Raw genomic sequence first — 20,187 nt, 5'->3', positions numbered from 1 at the left:
ATACACTGTAAACCTTCAAAAAAAGAATAAGGATGATCCCTTAATGACGAAGTCTTTGATTTAAAAAAAACAAAAACAAAAACAAACAACCTTCTCTGAACTTTGTCAGTAATCAACAAACGTATAATGCTCTGTATTGAAAGTTAAGCTGACTCAGTAATCCATTGTTCCGAGATTTCCTTGTCAATCAGTGTTGTGGGATTGGGGAAATAAACTCAGTCCGGCACATATTATTGTCTAGTGTTTGTAATTTAATCAAGTCATCTGTTTGTACCTAAAATTGTTAGTTATAACCACCTGGCCCAATATTTCTTGCTTAGAATAGAATTGTCCAAATTTGCTCATAAAAAAACTAGTCCGCTTTTTGAGACTTTGCAGATCCCCAATGATTAATCCATTCAGGTATTGCTGCCTTGATTCCCTGTCCTGAATTTTGCCTCCTGTATCAGGGGTAAAAGCCTAGGGAAGGAATTTTCCTTTCAACACTAGACTCCTACTCCTGGCTTTTCATGACAGTAGGACTTGCTAAAATACAAATCACTCTCTCCCAGCAGAGTTTTAATAAATTATAGTTGTTTCCATACTAAGATTAGCCATGAGAATGGGATTTTCATGGAGGATTAAGAGCTAAATATAACTACTAATAAACAATAAAACAGATAGTCTGGTGGAACCAACATTTAGAAGAAAAATAACTAGGTTTATTTGATAATTTTCCCATTAACTCTGAACTGTTATTAACTTATGTAAACTCTTATCTTATTCACAGAATGTAATTATAATGTTTCTCTCTGATTTACTCTATTTTCCTTAGCTCTGCCATAGCTTTTTGTGGGCACATGCAAGAGACTCAGATGCTTCATTCAACTCAAAGCATCTTCAGACAATTTTCTTCTCTGCCAAAAACATTTTTTTCTCTAAACTCTAGAGAAATCATTTCCTCACTAACTCCATCTCATTAATCACAGGGAATGTTTTATTTTTGTTTATTTTTTACAAACCCTTACCTTCTGCTTTAGAATCAATACTGTGCATTGCTTCTAAGGCAGAAGAGCAGTAAGGGCTGGACAATAGGGGTTAAGTGACTTGCCCATGGTCACACAGCTAGGAAGTTTCTGAGGCCAGAACTGAACCAGGACCTCCCGTTTCTGGGTCTGACTCTCAATCCACTGAGGCACACAGCTGCCACTACTGGAAATATTTTAGTTGGCCTTTCTGACACTTTCAATCAGCTTTTTGATTTGGAAAAAATTCTGCATAATTTCTCCAACAGAAGGGAGGAATATAGACAGATCTATCCTAAGAGCAGGTCACACCAAACTTTTGTGCAAGTTACAGAGCTTTTCCTTCTAAGGGACTGAACCTCCCACTCCCTTCCTGTGCTGGGTAGGAATTTTAATAAGTACAACAGGATAAGTTGGGTGTAACATATACTAATTGACTTCAGCAAAGAAGTCAGTAATATTTAACAACCTCCAGTTTTTACAAACTGCTTCAGCATTGTCTTAGATTCTGTTCACACAAAGTCCTATAGTTCCTGCTTTTGAAAGAAAATACGTTGAAAAGTTTTTGATTGAAGAGTTTTTTTCCCAATTCAATCTGTCTTAGCCATTCTACTCTTAACTATTTGAGTGATTATTTTTTTTCCCCTCTGGGCCTCCATTGATTGTTATAGTAAACCAAGATAGTACAGTGGAAACAACAGTGACTTTAGTGTCTCAGCAGCTGGGTTCTCATCCCTGTTCTGAGGCTTATTCCTATTATTTTGATTTTTTTATTAATTTTTTTTATTTTTAGAAAAATTTTCCATGGTTACATGACTCATGTTTTCACTTTCCCCTTCAACACCTCAAAGCAACCCGCCCATAACTAACTCACATTTCCATTGGTTTTAACATGTGTCATCAATCAAGACTCATTTAAATATTATTGATAGTTTCATTGGTGTGGTGCTTTCAGGTCTACATCCCCAATCATGTCCTCATCAACCCAAGTGTTCAAGCAGTTATTTTTCTTCTTTGTTTCCTCTCCTGTGCTTCTTCCTCTGAATGTGGGTATCATTCTTTTCTATAAATACCTCAGAATTGTCCTGGATCATTGCATTGCTGCTAGTACAAACGTCCATTACATTAGATTTTACCACAGTGTATCAGTCTCTGTGTACAACATTCTCCTGGATCTGCTCCTTTCACTCTGCATCAATTCCTGGAGGTCTTTCCAGTTCACATGGAATTCCTCCAGTTTATCATTCCATTGAGCACAATAGTATTCCATCACCAACAGATACCACAATTTGTTCAGCCATTCCCCAAATGAAGGACATACCCTCACTTTCCAGGTTTTTGCCACCACAAAGAGTGCAGCTATAAATAATTTTGTACAAGACTGTTTATCTATGATCTTTTTGGGATACAAACCCAACAATGGTATGGCTGGATCAAAGGGCAGGCATTCTTTTATCACTCTTTGGGCATCATTCCAAATTGATATCCAGAATGGTTGGATCAAAACTGAGCCAGCAATGCATTAATGTCCCAATTTGGCCACATCCCCTCCAACATTCATTACTCTCCCCTGCTATCATTTTAGCTAATCTGCTAGGTGTGAGGTGAAACCCCAGAATTGTTTTGATTTGCATTTCTCTAATTATTAGAGATTTAGAACACTTTCTCATGTGCTTATTGATACTTTTGATTTCTTTACCTGAAAATTGCCTATTTTTATACAATTTTATACAATTGATTTAGTTCCTTGTATATTTGAGTAATTAGACCTCTGTCAGAATTTTTTGTTATGAAGATATTTCCCAGTTTGTTGTTTCCCTTCTGATTTTGGTTGCATTGTTTTTGTTTGTATGAAAACTTTTTAATTTAATAAAATCAAAATTATTTACTTTACAAAATTTTGTAATTTTTTCTAACTCTTGTTTAGTTTTAAAATCTTTCCTTTTCCAGAGATCTGACAAGTACACTATTCTGTGTTCACTTAATTTACTTACAGTTAACTTCTTTATATTCAAGTCTTTCTCCCATTCTGAATTTATCTTGTTGTAGGGTGTGAGATGTTGATCTAAATAAAATCTCTCCCATATTGTTTTCCAATTTTCCCAACAGTTTTTGTCAAATAGTGGATTTTTGTCCGAAAAGTTGGGCTCTTTGGGTTTATAATACACTGTTTTGCTGACGTCACTTACCCCAAGTCTATTCCACTGATCCTCACTTCTGTCTCTTAGCCAGTACCATATTGTGTTGATGACTGCTGCTTTATACTACAGCTTAATATCTGGTACTGCTAGGTCACCTTCCTTCATATTTTTTTTTCATTTTTCCCTTGATATTCTTGAATTTTTGTTCTCCCAAATAAACTTTCTTATAGTTTTTTTTCTAATCCAGTAAAAAAGTTTTTTGGTAGTTTGATAGGTATGTCACTAAATAAGTAAATTAATTTGGGTAGAATGGTCATTTTTATTATGTTAGTTTATCCAACCCATGAGCAATCAATGTTTTTCCAATTGTTTAGATCTAGTTTTAATTGTTTGGAAAGTGTTCTGTTGTTTTGTTTGTGTAATTCCTGTGTTTGTTTTGGTAGATAGATCCTAAGTATTTTATATTGTCTAGGGTGATTTTAAATGGTGTTTCTCTTTCTACCTCTGCTGCTGTGATGTGTTGGAAATATATAGAAATGCTGATGATTTATGTGCATTTATTTTGTATCCTGCAACTTTGCTAAAGTTGTGGATTATTTCTATTAGTTTTTTAGTTGATTCTCTAGGATTTTTTAAGTAGACCATCATATCATCTGCAAAGAGTGATAGCTTAGTCTCCTCATTGCCTATTTTAATACCTACAATTTCTTTTTCTTATCTAATTGCTACTGCTAGTGTTTCTAGTACAATGTTCAATAATAGAGGTGATAATGGACATCCTTGTTGCACATGTGATCTCATTGGAAATGCTTCTAATTTATCCTCATTGCATATGATGCTTATTGATGGTTTAAGATATATACTGTTTATTATTTTTAGGAAAGGACCTTCTATTCCTATTATTTCTAGTGTTTTCAGTAGTAATGGGTGTTGTATTTTGTCAAAGGCTTTTTCAGCATCTATTGAGATTATAATATGGTTTTTGTTGGTTTGCTTGTTGATATGGTCAATTATGTGAATGGTTTTCCTAATATTGAACCATTCTTGCATTTCTGGTATAAATCCCACATGTTCTTGATGGATAACCCTCTTGATCACTTGCTGGAGTCTCTTTACTAGTATTCTATTTAAGATTTTTGCATCTATGTTCATTAAGGAGATTGGTCTTTAATTTTCTTTCTCTGTTTTTGATGTACTTGGCTTTGGCATCAATACCATATTTGTGTCATAAAAAGAATTTGGTATGACTCCTTCTTTGCTTATTATATCAAATAATTTGTGTAGTATTGGGATTAGTTGTTCTTTGAATGTTTGATAGAATTAACTTGTGAATCTATCAGGCCCTGGTGGTTTTTTCTTAGGGAGTTCCTCAAAGGTTGTTCAATTTCTTTTTCTGGTATTGGACTATTTAAGTATTCTCTTTCTTCTGCTGTTAATCTAAGCAATTTATATTTTTGCAAATATTCTTTCATATCACCTAGATTGCTATATTTGTTGCCATATATTTGGGCAAAATAGTTTTTAATGATTGCCTTAACTTCCTCTTCATTAGAGGTGATGTCTCCCTTTTCATCTTTGATACTGTTGATCTGGTTTTCTTCTTCCCTTTTTTATTAGATTTACCAGTACTTTGTCTATTCTATGTTTTTTCAAAAGACAAGATTTTAGTCTTATTTACTAATTCAATAGTTTTTTTATTTTCAAATTTATTAATTTCTCCTTTGATTTTGAGTATTTCTAATTTAGTTTTCATCTGAGGGTTTTTAATGTTTTCAGTTTTTAGTTTTTTAAGTTGTATGCCCAATTCATTAACCTCTGCCCTCCCTAATTTGTTAATATATGCACTCAGTGACATAAACCTTCCCCTTAGAACTTCTTTGGCTGCATCCTTTAGGTATGGGTAAGATTTATTATCATTGTCATTGTCTTCAATGAAATTATTAATTGTTTCTATGATTTGTTCTTCCACTAAATTATTTTGGAGAACCATATAATTTAATTTCCAATTAGTTTTTGGTTTGCCTCTCCATATATTCTTACTAATAACTATTTTTATTGCATTATGATCTGAGAAGGTTACATTGATTATTTCTGCTTTTTTTGCATTTGTTTGCCATGTTTCTATACCCTATTACATGGTATATCTTTGTGAATGTTCCATGAGCTGCTGAAAAAAAGGTGTATTCCTTTTTGTCCCTATTTATTTTTCTCCATATATCTATGAACTCTAATTTTTCTAGGTTTTAATTCACCTCTCTTATCTCTTTCTTATTTATTTTTTGGTTTGATTTATCTAGATCTGGGAGGAGAAGATTGGGGTCCCCCACTAGTATAGTTTTGCTATTTATTTCATTCTTGAGATCCACTACCTTCTCCTTTAGGAATTTGGAAGCTATACTATTTGGTGAATATATATTGAGTACTGATAATTCTTAATTGTTTATACTGCCTTTTATTAGCATGTAGTTACCTTCCCTATCTCTTTTAACCTTATTTATTTTTACTTTGGCTCTGTCAGAGATCATGATAGCAACCCCTGCCTTCTTTTTCTCATTTGAAAACCAATAAGTTTTGCTCCACCCTCTCATTTTCACTCTATGTCTGTCTGTCTGTCTCATGTGTGTTTCTTGTAGAAAACATAAGGTAGGATTTTGGTTTCTAATCCACTCTGCTATTTGCTTCCATTGTACAGGTGAGTTCATCCCATTCACAGTCAGAGTTATAATTATCAACTGTGCATTCCCAGACATTTTGATTCTCCTAGTCCTATCTTTTTTTCTTTCATTGTTTCTTTCTATACCAGTGTTTTGTTTTTAATTGGTTCCTGTAATCCCCTCCCTTGTTGGACTTCCCTTTCTCTCCCCTCCCTTCTTATTCCCCTCATATTGTTCTTTAAAGCTATGTCACACTCCCCCCCAATTCTCCCCCCCTAGTATTGCTTCCTGCCTCACAAGTCCCTTTGTTATCCTTCTACTTCTCTATAGGGCATGAATCAATTCTCTGCCCCAATCAATCTGATTGTCCTTCTCTTTTAAGTTGATTTCAATGCACTTAAATATTGAATATTTCCTCTCTCTAACCTCTTTACCCTTACAGTGTATTGTTATTTTTCCCTGTTGGTCTCATTTGATTCTTTATGGAATATAAATTTATTGCTTTTTGTTTTCCTACTTTTCTTATTATTATCTTCTTCCCCCCTAGTTTTGTATATATTTATGCATACATACATACATATATATGTGTGTATATTTACACACACACACACACACACACACACACACACATATATATATATATATATATATATATATATATCGCTTGACATTTCATTCTATATAGTTTGTTCCTGTTCCCTCTATGTAAACTTCTTCTAGTTACCCTGTTGGTAATAATAATTTTTAATATTTGCCAATATCTTCTTTTTTCTTGGGATACAAATTGATTGAACTTGTTGTATCCCATAAAGAAAATAATTTTTTTTATCCTCCCCTATTCTCTTAATTATCTCATGTTGATTCTCTTGAGTTCTGTGTTTGGGCTGCAAACTCTTTGTTTAAGTCCAGTTTTTTTCTTGATGAATGTTTGGAAGTCCTCAATTTTATTGAATGACCATACTTTCCCCTGAAATAATATAGTTAGTTTTGCTGGATAGTAGATTATTGGTTGTAGACCCAGTTCTCTTGTTTTCCATAATATTGTGTTCCATGCTTTCTGTTCCTTCAATGTAGATGCCTCCAGATCCTGTGTTATACTAACTGTGGTTTCCTGATATCTGAATGACTTCTTTTTAGCAGCTTGTAATACTTTTTCCTTGGTCTGGTAGTTTTTGAATTTGGCTATAATATTCCTGGACGTTGTCAATTGTGGATTAAATGTAGGAGGTGATCTGTGGATTCTTTCAATTTCTACTTTTCCCTCTTGTTCAAGATCTTCAGGGCAATTTTCTCTGATAATTTCTTGTAAGATACTACCTAAACTTTTACTTTTATCATGATGTTCTGGTAAACCAATAATTCTTAAGTTGTCTCTTCTAGCTCTGTTCTCTAGATCTTTGGTTGAATCAATGAGGTGTTTCATATTCTCCTCAAATTTTTCATTTTTTAAATGTGTTTAATATATTCTTGCTGCCTTGTGAAGTCATTTGCTTCTAGTTGTTGAGTTCTGCTTTTTAAAGTCTGAATTTCATCACTGTCTTTTTGGTCACCCTTCTCCTTCTGGTCTGATATTCTTTGTAGACCATCTTTTGCCTTCTTTCTTCATTTTCAAGCTGGCCAAGTCTGGCTTTTAAGACTTTATTTTCATGTTTTAGTTCATGTATTTCCTTTTTAAATTGTCTTCAGCCTCTCTAGCCTCTCTTGATTGCTTTTTGAGTTCCTGAAGTTCTTGAGTTAATTGAATTTTGAGATCTTCCAAAGCCTGTGTCCAGTTCGCTGGAACTACTTCTTCTTGTTCTATTTCTATTTCATTTGCTCTCTTTTCACTTCCTTGAAAGAAGCTGTCAATTGTCATTTCTTTTCGCTTTTTCTGTTGCTTACTCACATTTTTTCCTTCCTTGTTCTGCTAGTTTGAGCAGATGTATTTAATGATCTTTGATGAAAAATCTTCCTTCAGCTGACAATGGAGGTTTGTAGTTACTCTCTCTGCCCTCTGAAGACTTCTTATGTGTCCAATTGTTGGGATTAATCCTGTATTGATTGGATTAATCTTACTGCTTAATCTGCCCTGAGGCTAAAACCTAGACAGAAGGGGAAAACCACCAAAAAAAATCACACCAAAAAAAAAAAAAAAAAGCTGCCTGTGGTCTGGGGTTTGGCTCTCTCTAAGCCACCATCTTCCAGGCATTTTTCCTGTGTTTCTCTGGTTTTCTCCTCTAGTCACCTTTCCAGTGCCTGTGTTTAACTCCCCAAGTCCTGTGCCAGCAATCCTTCTCCCTGGACTGGTGAGTCCACCTGCCCTGAGATTTCCCAGGACACTAGAGACTCCGAACAGCAAGTGGGGGAGGTGTCCTGGGACCTGACAGTTCAAGAATTGAAGCCTTTTTCTTGGCATACCTCTTTAGTTATGCTGCAGTAGGGTAACCCCTGCTCTGTCCTGTTATTAGATTTGGTCCTCTTTCTTCTCGTAGTAGATTGTTTTCTATCTTGGTGTGTAAGGGTGGGGAGGTTTTAAGATTCACTGAGTCTAAGCTGCCATCTTCCCTAACCTTCCTTGAGGCTTATTCCTTAGGTGACCTGAAACCAATCTCTTGAATTTCCTCAGTAGTAAAATAGAATGTTGGCATAAATGAGCAGCAATATCCCTTCTGCCTATGAATATTTTGATCATATTTTAGGGAGTTTTCTCTGACTCCCTCACCCAAAGACAGGCTACTATATTAACCCTTCAAGGCTCTAAGGCCATAGTGGCCAACCTATGGCATGCATGCCAGGGATTTCTCCAGAGTTCATTATTTGAATACCAGAGAGATGCACAGCTGGGTTGCTCCCCAACCCCTTTCCATGGATGACTGAGGACATTTCTCTCATCATCCCCCCTCTAAAAGGTTTTCATCACTGTTCTAGGGCATCTTCAGGGATTTGGGATTATATCTTTTCTATTTTCATCAGCTCTAGATAAGACTAGTTGATCCCTATGCATTCTAATTACACTAACTAGACCCTCAGCCTATTAATTTTTTCTTTGAAGATATAACAGAATAACCTATAAATATTTCCCTTAAACAACTGGTGAGCATTACAACCTGCTGCTCTCCTTGGATTTCTCCCAAGACTAGGGTCCCTTTTAACAGTTTCTACATTGTGGTAAACATTGGTCCCATCAATTTCCCAAAAGAAGAGTATAACTTTCCCAAAGATGGGGCATACCTGCTGGTTCTATTTTTAGTTACCACTGACCTTAAAGGCTACTCCTAAAGGTTACTTCATGTTAAACTAGCATGATAACAAAGTTCTATGATAGGCTTGCTAAAAATGCTCAAGGTTTCTCACCTCATAGTACTGTCTCTTGCTAGACACCAGCAAAAAATTCACTGAGAATGAGATGCAAAAGAAAATGACCTAATTTTAAAATAATTAATTAAAATTTTAATTTTTAATTTTTTAAAAATTATACATGTATATGTGCAGTATTTGAATTTAAAAATTAATATATATGTATATGTGCATACATATATGTGGCTACTCAAACTAGAACCTATTACATTCCTTTTTTACTGTATAATTAGGGGCAGCTAGGTAGCTCAGTGTATTGAGAACCAGGCCTAGAGATAGGAGGTCCTAGGTTCAAATCTTGTCTCAGACACTTCCTAGCTGTGTGGCCCTAGGCAAGTCCCTTAACCCCCATTGCCTAGCCCTTACCACTCTTCTGCCTTAGAACAAATATACAGTGTTAATTCTAAGATGGAAGATAAGGATTTATAAATAAAAATTGTATAATGGATATGTACTTCTTTTTTCCCAGTTCTTTGTAATCATGAAAAATATATAAATAAAAGTTCTCATGAATATTTGGCACAGATAAGGTCTTTATATTTGTCTTAGACCACTATAAATCATATGGTGTATGATGAGAGTAATGGAGATATATATATATATATAAAAATGTATGTATGTATATGAATACTTACTATTGATACAACCATTCTAGAAAGAAGTCTAGATCAATGTCCAAAGGCCCATCAAACTGCACATAATCTTTGACCCAGCATCCTAGGTCCATATCCCAAAGAAATTAAAAATAGGGGAAAAGAACCTACTTCTTGTAAAATATTTACAGTAGTTCTTTTACAGTGTCAAAGAAGTAGAAACTGAAGGGATAACCATCAACTTGGTAATGGCCAGACAACTTGTGTTTTATGATTGTAATGGAATACTATCATACAATAAGAAAAGACAAATAATATTTGAGTATATTTTTTGAGGTTTTAGTTTTACAAGATTATTCACTTACAAAAAGGAATAATATAAAAATATATTTTGTGTGATAATACATGTATAATCTAGATTTATTGCTTGCCATCTCTAGGAGGAGGGAGGGGAAAAGGGAGTAGAAATTTGTTACAAAAAATTTAAAAATAATAAAATACAATTTAAAAAAGAAATGATAAACATGATCACTAAAAGCATGGAAATACTGAAATCAAAAGATACAAAGTGAAGGGAGTAGTATCAGGACAATGCTGTACACAGTAACAACAATAGTGACTAATGATAAACTGTGCATGACTAAACTATTATTAGCATTACAAGGAATAAGGACAATTGCAAGGGACTCATGATGAAAAAGGCTACATACTACCACTGAAGAAGATAACAGGTTCTGAATGCAGATTAAAGCATGACATTCTTTATTTTATTTCTTCTATGAATTTTTCTCTTGCTTAGGCAATATGTGTCTTGTTTCACAACATGACAAACAGGGAAATATATATTATATGAAAACATATGTACAACTTTTAGCATATTACCTGCCTTTGTGGGGAGGTGGGAAGGGTAAGAGAGAGAGAGAGAGAACATGGATTACAAAATATCAGAAAATTATTATTAAAATTATATCAACATGTAATTTGTAAAAAAGATTTAAAAAGTTGAAAAATATTTAACACAATATTCTTGCATAATTCCAGATTAATACACAAAACACTCCAGCCAATTTTGGCCTAACAATAGTATATCAATATGCTTTTATTTACACAAATCTTCAAGCAATTATTTTCCCCATTTTTGTATTTTTTCCAAATGACTCGGTATAAACTAAAAATAGTAGTTTGAAAATAAAATAATTCATTTCCTTTTTAAAAATTAATTCCTATTCATTAAAATCATCTGCCCATTTTTCTATTGCGGAATAGAATTATATATATATATACATATATATAAAATTATAATAATTGGGGAAATTGGCTTTTAGATTTATACATCTGTATCACTTCTCTATATTTTCATTATCTGTCTTTTATCGGTGAAATTTGATGTAAAAATTTTTCTATTTGAATCTTTCCCTTTTGATTCTATATTCATTTATATGCTTGTATAAAACATTTTTAATTTTATATAATTTAAATTGTCCTTTTATTATCTCTACATTTGTATGATTATAAATACTGCCTATAGCTATAATTATAAAGATGTAGGATTGTCCACTGACACTTTTGCTATGTATACTCACTTCCAACTCCTACATCATTTAGAAGAATCTGTCACTGAAGCATTAGCTTCCCATTTATTGCTGACTGGAAGTAGGCTCATTGAGCTTCTACATGCTAGATCATGAGCAGTCAGAGAATATCACACACAATCTGTATAACTCCCCAAGAATGGGACATTTATATCTGATCTAGGGATTGAAGCCTCATTGGCCAGTCTCAAATGATACATCCATATAAATTTGGGTAGTGTACTAACTTCAATTATATTTTTATAGTTTGACAAAAAACACTGAATACCCATCCATTTTTTTAAGTTGCTTGGATTTCTTTAAAGTATATTTTATAAATAAATTTATTTAAATCTGACCCATGCCTTGGTAGAGTAACTTTGATATATTTTATGTCTTTTATACTTTTTTAATGTGATTCCTTTTATAATTTCATCTTGTATTCCTATTACCTTATACATAATAGGTGTTTTATATATAAAACACCTATTATGTATATATATATATTTGTTCCCTTCCTCAAACTGTGTTGCTGTGAGGATTAAACATGATAATATTTGAAAAAATGCCAAGTACAATGAGTGGCACAAGGAAGGTGCTTATTAAGTTCTTATCCCTTTACCCTCTCTTCAAGCCTCCTTATATTACCGATTTTGGTTTTTCTTCCCCCTTACTGGATTAAAAATGCCTTGGAGGTAAGAAACATTTTTTCTACTACATGGTATTTCTCCCTCCATGGTTACATGGTTACCACTTGCCTTCTCAGTTACCACTTCTACCAGCTTTTAGCACAGGACTTTGCCTATCCCAACTGCTTTGTAAATATTTTGTTGAATGCGAGAATAATTCCTTTTAATGTATAGGCACTGTGATATTCAGGAATATAAACAAAACACATATAATTATTTTGCCAAATCTCCTTTTTAATCAGAAACAATTGTTCGAATTTTTCTTCCAAATAATTATCTATTTCTTATTTCTCTTGTTATTAAAGATGTGAAATGAGTTTAATACTGCAGCTTTCCAGGACCTTTCTGCTCTTTTATGTGTATATTCTATGTAATATAAGAAGGTATCTAATATAACTTTTTTATAGGAAATAGTTGGTACAAAGAATTATAACTTTATTTTTTTAATTTTTATTTTGAATATTTTTTCATAGTTACATGTTTCATGTTCTTTCCCTCTCCCCCAACCCCATCCCCACCCCCCTTAGCTGGTGCACAATTCCATTGGGTTTTACATGTATCATTGATTAAGACCTAATTCCATATTATTGATAGTTGGACTAGAGTTATCATTTAGTGTCTACATCCCTAATAATATCCCCATCAGGCATGTGTTCAAGCAGTTATTTTTTTCTTCTGTGTTTCTCCTCCCATAGTTCTTCCTCTTAATGTGGCTAGTTTTCTTTCTCATAAGTCCTTCAGCCTTGCTCTGGATTCTTTCATTGCTGCTAGTAAAGTCCATTATGTTAGATTGTACCACAGTTTATCAGTCTCTGTGTATAATATTCTCCTTGATCTGCTCCTTTAATTCTGCATCAATTCCTGGAGGTCATTCCAGTTCATATGGAATTCCTCCAGAAGAAGTGTAACTTTAGAATGAACTTCATGGGACATTCACATTGTTTTAATGTAATGTCTATTTGATTCAGATTAATACAGTATATTAATAGCAATGCCAGTCACTCTATGGTGAATTATCAGATGCAAGGAAATGACTTTTCAGCTCCCTTGGGAAAGAAAAGTCACTTCTTTTTCTCTTTTTCTATAACTCTCTCCTTGCTTTTTCCTTCTTATCACCTAAGATCTTAGGAAGTAGAGCTATAAGGGAAATAATTCAAACCCTTCCTTTTACAGATAAGGTACTGATAGTTATAACAGGGCCATACATCCTGAGAACAAAGTCAATTGGGCCTTAAGAAGCATTGCTGAAAATAAGGCTAGTGAAGGGGATAGAATTTCAACAGAAAAACTAAAAACCCTAAAAGATTATGTTGTTAAATTGTTGTTCTCAATATACTAGCAAATTTGAAAAACTCAACAGTGGCCAATAGGTTGTAAAAGATGAGTTTATGTCCTAGTTCTAAAGTAGGGCAATTCCAAGGATGTTCAAATTACAATCAGCTATTCTTATTTCAAACAACAGCAACTTTATGTTAATGTCTGCAAACCAGACTTCAGCAATATGTGAACCAAGAAATACCAGAAGTGCAAGCTTGTTTTTGAAAAGGCAGAGGAACTAGAGACCAAATTGCCAACATTCTCCTTAGAATGGAGAAAGCAAGGGAGTTACAGGGAGGGGTGGGAATCTACTTCTGATTCATTAACTACATGAAACCTTTTTGTGTACCAGAACAAAATGTGGTGTGTCCTCAAAAAAATACCAAGCAAGAGTTAGAGAAAATTACAAAATGTAAAATAAATGATTTTGATTATATCAAACTAAAAAGCTTTTGTACAAACTAAAACAATGTAGCCAAAATCAGAAGGGAAACAACAAATTGGGAAAAAAAAATTTTATAACAAAAAACTCTGACAGGGGTCTAATTACTCAAATATACAAGGAGTTAAACCAATTGTATAGAAAATCAAGTCATTGCCAAATTGATAAATGGGCAGGAGACATGAATAGGCAATTTTCAGATAAAGAAATCAAAAGTATCAATAAGCACATGAGAAAGTGTTCTAAATCTCTAATAATTAGAGAAATGAAAATCAAAAAAACTCTGAGGTATTACCTCACACCTAGCAGAATGGCTAAAATGAAAGAAGGGGAGAGTAATGAATGCTGGAGGGGATGTGGCAAAATTGGGACATTAATGCATTGCTGGTGAAGTTGTGAACTGATCCAACCATTCTGGCTGGCAATTTGGAACTATGCTCAAAGGGCTATAAAAGAATGCCTGCCCTTTGATCCATCCATACCATTGTTGGGTCTGTACCCCAAAGAGATCATAGATAAACAGACTTGTATGAAAATATTTATAGCCGTGCTTTTTGTGATGGCAAAAAACTGGAAAATGAGGGTATGTCCTTCAATTGGGGAGTGGCTGAACAAATTGTGGTATATGCTGGTGATGGAATACTATTGCGCTCAAAGGAAAAATAAACTGGAGGAATTCCATGTGAACTGGAAAGACCTCCAGGAACTGATGCAGAGTGAAAGGAGCAGAGCCAGAAGAACACTGTACACAGTGACCAATGCACCTTGGTAAAATAGAATGTAATGGACTTCTGTACTAACAGCTATGCAATGACCCAGGACAATTCTGAGGGATTTATGGAAAAGAACGCTACGCACATTCAGAGTAAGAACTACAGGAGTGGAAACAGAAGAAAAGAACTGATTGAATACATGGGTTGAGGCAGAAATGATTGGGGATGTAGACTCGAAACTACCACACCAATGCAACTATCAACAATTTGGAAATAGGTCTTGATCAATGACATATGTTAAAACCAGTGGAAATACACATCAGCCATGGTGGGGGTGAGGGGAAGCCTGGGGAGTGAAGGGGAAAGTAAGAGCATGAATTATGTAACCATGTTAACTTTTCTAAAAAATAAATATTAATAAATGTTTAAAAAAATAGGAGTACTAGATCAATCTTACTTGTTTTCTGAGGAATCTGTATGCAGGCCAATAAGCAACATTTACAATCAAACCTGTGACAATTGATTAGTTTAAGATTGGGAAGGGTTAATAAGAGGCTATATATTGTTATCTTCTTTACTTAAATTATATGCAGAATAAATTATGGGCAATTCTAGGCTGGATGAATTAGAAATCAAAATTAAGATGGCTAAGAGAAATATCAATAATCTCTGAAGTATAAATTATATTGCTTTGATGACAGAAATTGAAGAATTAAGTAGCCTCTTAATGAGAGTGAAAGAAGAAAGTGTAAAAGCTGGTTTAAAGCTTAACATAAAAAAAAACAAAACAAAACAAAAAAACAACCTATGGTTGTAGAAACTGGTCTAATTACTTCCTGGGAAAGAGAAGGATAAGAAATGGAAATAATGTTACATTTTTTTTCATTCCAGGACTCAAAAATCACTGAAGTAAGCTATTGAAGTTATGAATTTAAAAAATACTTACTCCTTGGAAGGAAAACTATGACAAATATGGAGACTATGCTGAAAAACGGAGCTCTTACCTTGACAACAAAAGTCTATATAAGTAAAATTCTGATTTTTAAAGTAGGAACCTATGGATAGGATATGATCTGTAAGAAAAACTAAGCACCAAACAAACAATACTTTTCAATTGTGGTACTGGAAAAGGCTTTGAGAGTCCCTTGGATAACAGGAGGATCAGATCATTCAATACTTAAAGAAATTAATTCAGTAAATTCATTGGAAGGACTGATACTAAAACTGAAACTTAAATACTTCGGCTACCTAATGATAATGCTGAACTCATTGGAGAAGAACCTTATGTTGGGAAATATTAAAGGAAAAAAAGAAGTGGTGGCACAAGATAAGATGGAAAAAAAGTGTCATGGAAGAAAAAAAAAACATCAGCTTTGACATTAAAGGATAAAAAAGGCTGGCATAATATGGTCCATGGGATCTCTACAAATAGGACAAGACTGGATAAAAGAAGAACAACACAAGTCAAGCAAATTATCTAAAGTCATATAAATATAAAGGTAGTACATAGCTGAGCTGGGAGTTGGACCCAGGTTTTTTAAACTGTAAATGTTCTTTTTTCCCGTTTTGTTACAGCCATTGATTTTTAAGTATAAATGGGCTTTTAGATATAAGTGGTAACTTTACATGGGAAAAAAACAGTTTAGGATAGAGTAGTTAACATTTGTTAATTTATTAATTGAAGACTTGATATCCAGAGAAAAGCTCAGATCATCTCTTCTCTCCACCATCAGTGGAAACAAAAATCAATTACATTCTCTTTTCTATAGCAAAGCACTGTGGAGTTCCAACATATTTCTACAAAACTGCCTAATACTGAATTTATTATAATCATTTCAAAAACTGGGAAATGGTTATGAAAATCATATTCCTCACTTTTTATTCCTAGGTTCTGGGTTAAGATGGCGGCAGAGTAAAAAGCAGCTCTTAACCTCTCCTGACCAAAACACACAAGACTCCTCAAGGGGACATAAAAACAAGTCCAGATGAACGGAGGAACCCCACAACAGGGTGCAGCGTGGAAGGTACGTGGAATCAGGACATTTCCATGCTATAAACGGGTGAAACAGCTCTCACTAAATTGCGGGCTGAGCAACCACCCCCCCCCCCACCCCTACCACACACACCACCAATAGCGCCGAAGCCAGTTAAAAAGAAACAGAGCAAGTTTGGGGCACCCATCGAGTCATTGGCAGCTCCAGGGCCAGTTCCTGAGAGCAGCAAGATTTGGGACCCCAAAAAACCAAAGAACGCACGCGAACTCTGAGCGCGGGAGAGGCGGAGGTGTGGGTGGAGGCAGACACAGCCACGAGCTAAAGCTCTGAAACCCTGAGTGGGGAACCAGTGTAGATGGCTATACAACTGTGGAAGCAGCGCCCTGAGACTTGTAAAGGAACCTCCAGCAGAGGATCAAGCAAGGGGGTCCACCAGGGGGCTTTACCTTGAAAAAACCAGAACTCAGACCTCAGGAGCCAAAAGACTGCGGACAGAACCCGAGCGCAAGGATAAAGCTGAGAAGCTGCTGGGCTAATGATGGCTACCCAGACTCAGGAAGTTCAGAAGAGAAAGATAAACAACAAGAAAAAGAAGTCTTTAACACTCGACAACTTTTACACAGAGAAAATCCAGACAACCGAGCAAACAGAGGAGGAGAATAAACAAGCATCCGGACCCTCCTCAAATAGGAAAAACTCCTCACAAGCTATGGAAGAGTTCAAAACTGAGATTCTGAGGAAGATGGAAGAGATCTGGCAAGAAAATAACAGTTTAAAAGGTAGAATCTTGCAATTGGAAAGTGAGGCTCAGAAATCAAATGAATTGATAAGCAAATTGAAACAGATTGAAAAAGAAAACCAAAAGATCATAGCTGAAAACCAGTCCCTAAAGGCTAGAATTGAGCAATTAGAAGCTAATGATCTCTCAAGACAACAAGAACAAATAAAACAAAGTCAAAAGACTGAAAAAATAGAAGGAAATATGAAATATCTCAATGAGAGAGTGGCAGACCAAGAAAACCGGTCTAGAAGAGACAACTTGAGAATCATTGGTCTTCCAGAAAAACCAGAAATTAATAGAAACCTGGACTCCATACTAAAAGAAATTATTCAGCAAAACTGCCCTGAAGTCCTACAACAAGAGGGCAATATAGACATTGAAAGGATTCATAGAACACCCACTACATTCGACCCAGATAAGAAAATGGCCAGAAATATAATTGCCAAATTCAAGAGCTTTCAAGAGAAAGAAAAAATCTTACAAGAAGCCAGAAAGAGACAATTCAAATATCAAGGAACACCAATCAGGATCACACAGGATCTGGAAGCCTCCATGCTAAAAGACCGTAAGGCCTGGAATACAATATTCAGAAAGGCAAGAGAGCTGGGCTTGCAACCACGGATCAACTACCCATCAAAATTGACTATATATTTCCAGGGGAAAGTATGGGCATTCAACAAAATTGAAGAATTCCAAGTATTTGCACAGAAAATACCAGGGCTAAATGGAAAGTTTGATATCTAACCATAAAAATCGAGAGAAACATGAAAAGGTAAATAAGAAACAGAGGGGAAAGAAAGAAAACTTATAATTTTTAAATTTGCCTTTTTAAGGGCCTCAATGAGATCTAATTATCTGTATTCCTATGTAGAGAAATGTTATGTTTAATTCTCTGTAGTGAACTCTATTCACTATTATAGTATTCATTATTATACAAATCAGAAGAATAATTCACAGGGTGAGGGTGGAACACTAAATAATCTAAGATGACATGGGGGATGGGAAAGAGGGGGTGAATAGTAGGGGACACCAAGGGAAACTTGAGTGAATAAGAAAAATAGGATATTCTATTACACACAAAGAGGGCATGGGAAGGAGAGGGTACAAATACTATTATAAGAAGGAGAGGAAGAGAGCATTAAGAGGTAATAATGAAACCTTACTCTCAGTGTAATCAACCCGGAGAGGGAAGAGTAGCTAAACTATCCATTGGGACATAAAACTCATATCTAACCCTTCTGAGAAAGTCAGAATGGGTAAATCAAGGGAAGCAGGGGAGTGGGGAGGTCAAAAAAGGGAGGGGAGAAGAAGGGGGAGGGAATTCATCAGGCCGTTAAAAACAAAAAGGGGGGGGGAAATAAGGGAGGGCATAGAAAGGTAAGTTAGTCAAGGGAGGGGATAAGGGATGGGGTCTTAATAGCAAACCACTGGTTTTAAAGGAAATAGTTTAAGGAGAAGGGGTAGGAATAGGGGAGGAAACGAAAATGTCAGCAAATGCACAACTGATGTTTATAACTCTGAATGTGAATGGGATGAACTCGCCCATAAAACGGAAGCAAATAGCAGAGTGGATTAGAAACCAAAATCCTACCATATGTTGTCTACAAGAAACACATATGAGACAAGTGGACATACACAAGTTTAAGGCTCAGGGCTTGAGCAAAATCTTTTGGGCATCAAATGAGAAAAAGAAGGCAGGAGTGGCTATTATGATTTCTAACAAAGCCAAAGTAAAAATAGATATGATTAAAAAAGACAGGGAAGGTCATTACATCCTGATTAAAGGCAGCATAAACAATGAGGAAATAACACTGTTCAATATATATGCACCAAGTGGCATAGCATCCAAATTCATAAAGGAGAAACTGGCAGAGCTTAAGAAGGAAATAGATGGTAAAACCATACTAGTGGGAGATCTAAATATTCCTCTTTCAGATCTAGATAAATCAAACCAAAAAATAAATAAGAAAGAGGTAAGAGAGGTGAATGAAGTTCTAGAAAAATTAGATTTAATTGATATGTGGAGAAAAATAAATAGGGACAAAAAGGAATACACCTTCTTCTCAGCTGCACATGGCACATTCACAAACATTGACCATGTTATTTGGCATAGAACCATTGCAAACAAATGCAAATGAGCAGAAATAATAAATGTAACCTTCTCAGATCATAATGCAATAAAAATAATAATTAGTAAGGGCACCTGGACAGGAAAATTAAAAACTAATTGGAAATTAAATAATATGATTCTCCAAAACCAATTTGTCAAGAAGGAATCATAGAAACAATCAATAATTTCATTGAAGAAAATGACAATGATGAGACCTCCTACCAAACTCCGTGGGATGCAGCCATGGCAGTACTCAAGGGGAAATTTATATCCTTGAGTGCATATATTAACAAATTAAGGAGGGCAGAGATCAATGAATTGGGCATGCAACTCAAAAAATTAGAAAGCGAGCAAATTAAAAATCCCCAGATGAAAACTAAATTAGAAATACTAAAAATCAAGGGAGAAATTAATAAAATCGAAAGTAAAAGAACTATTGAATTAATAAATAAGACTAGAAGCTGGTACTTTGAAAAAACAGATAAAATAGACAAAGTACTAGTCAATCTAATAAAAAAAAAGGAAAGAAGAAAACCAAATTGACAGTCTCAAAGATGAAAAGGGAGACCTCACCTCTAATGAAGGGGAAATAAAGGCAATCATTAAAAACTATTTTGGCCAATTATATGGCAATAAATATAACAATTTAGGAGATATGGATGAATATTTGCAAAAATATAAACTGCCTAGATTAACAGCAGAAGAAATAGAATACCTAAATAATCCCATATCAGAAAAAGAAATTGAACAAGCCATCAAAGAACTCCCTAAGAAAAAATTGCCAGGGCCTGATGGATTCACAAATGAATTCTATCAGACATTCAAAGAGCAACTAATCCCAA

Source organism: Gracilinanus agilis, chromosome 3 (genome assembly GCF_016433145.1).
Source record: "Gracilinanus agilis isolate LMUSP501 chromosome 3, AgileGrace, whole genome shotgun sequence".
NCBI classification, from domain to species: domain Eukaryota; kingdom Metazoa; phylum Chordata; class Mammalia; order Didelphimorphia; family Didelphidae; genus Gracilinanus; species Gracilinanus agilis.
The sequence above is the reverse complement of the archived record's forward strand: the minus strand, read 5'-3'. Positions refer to the sequence as shown.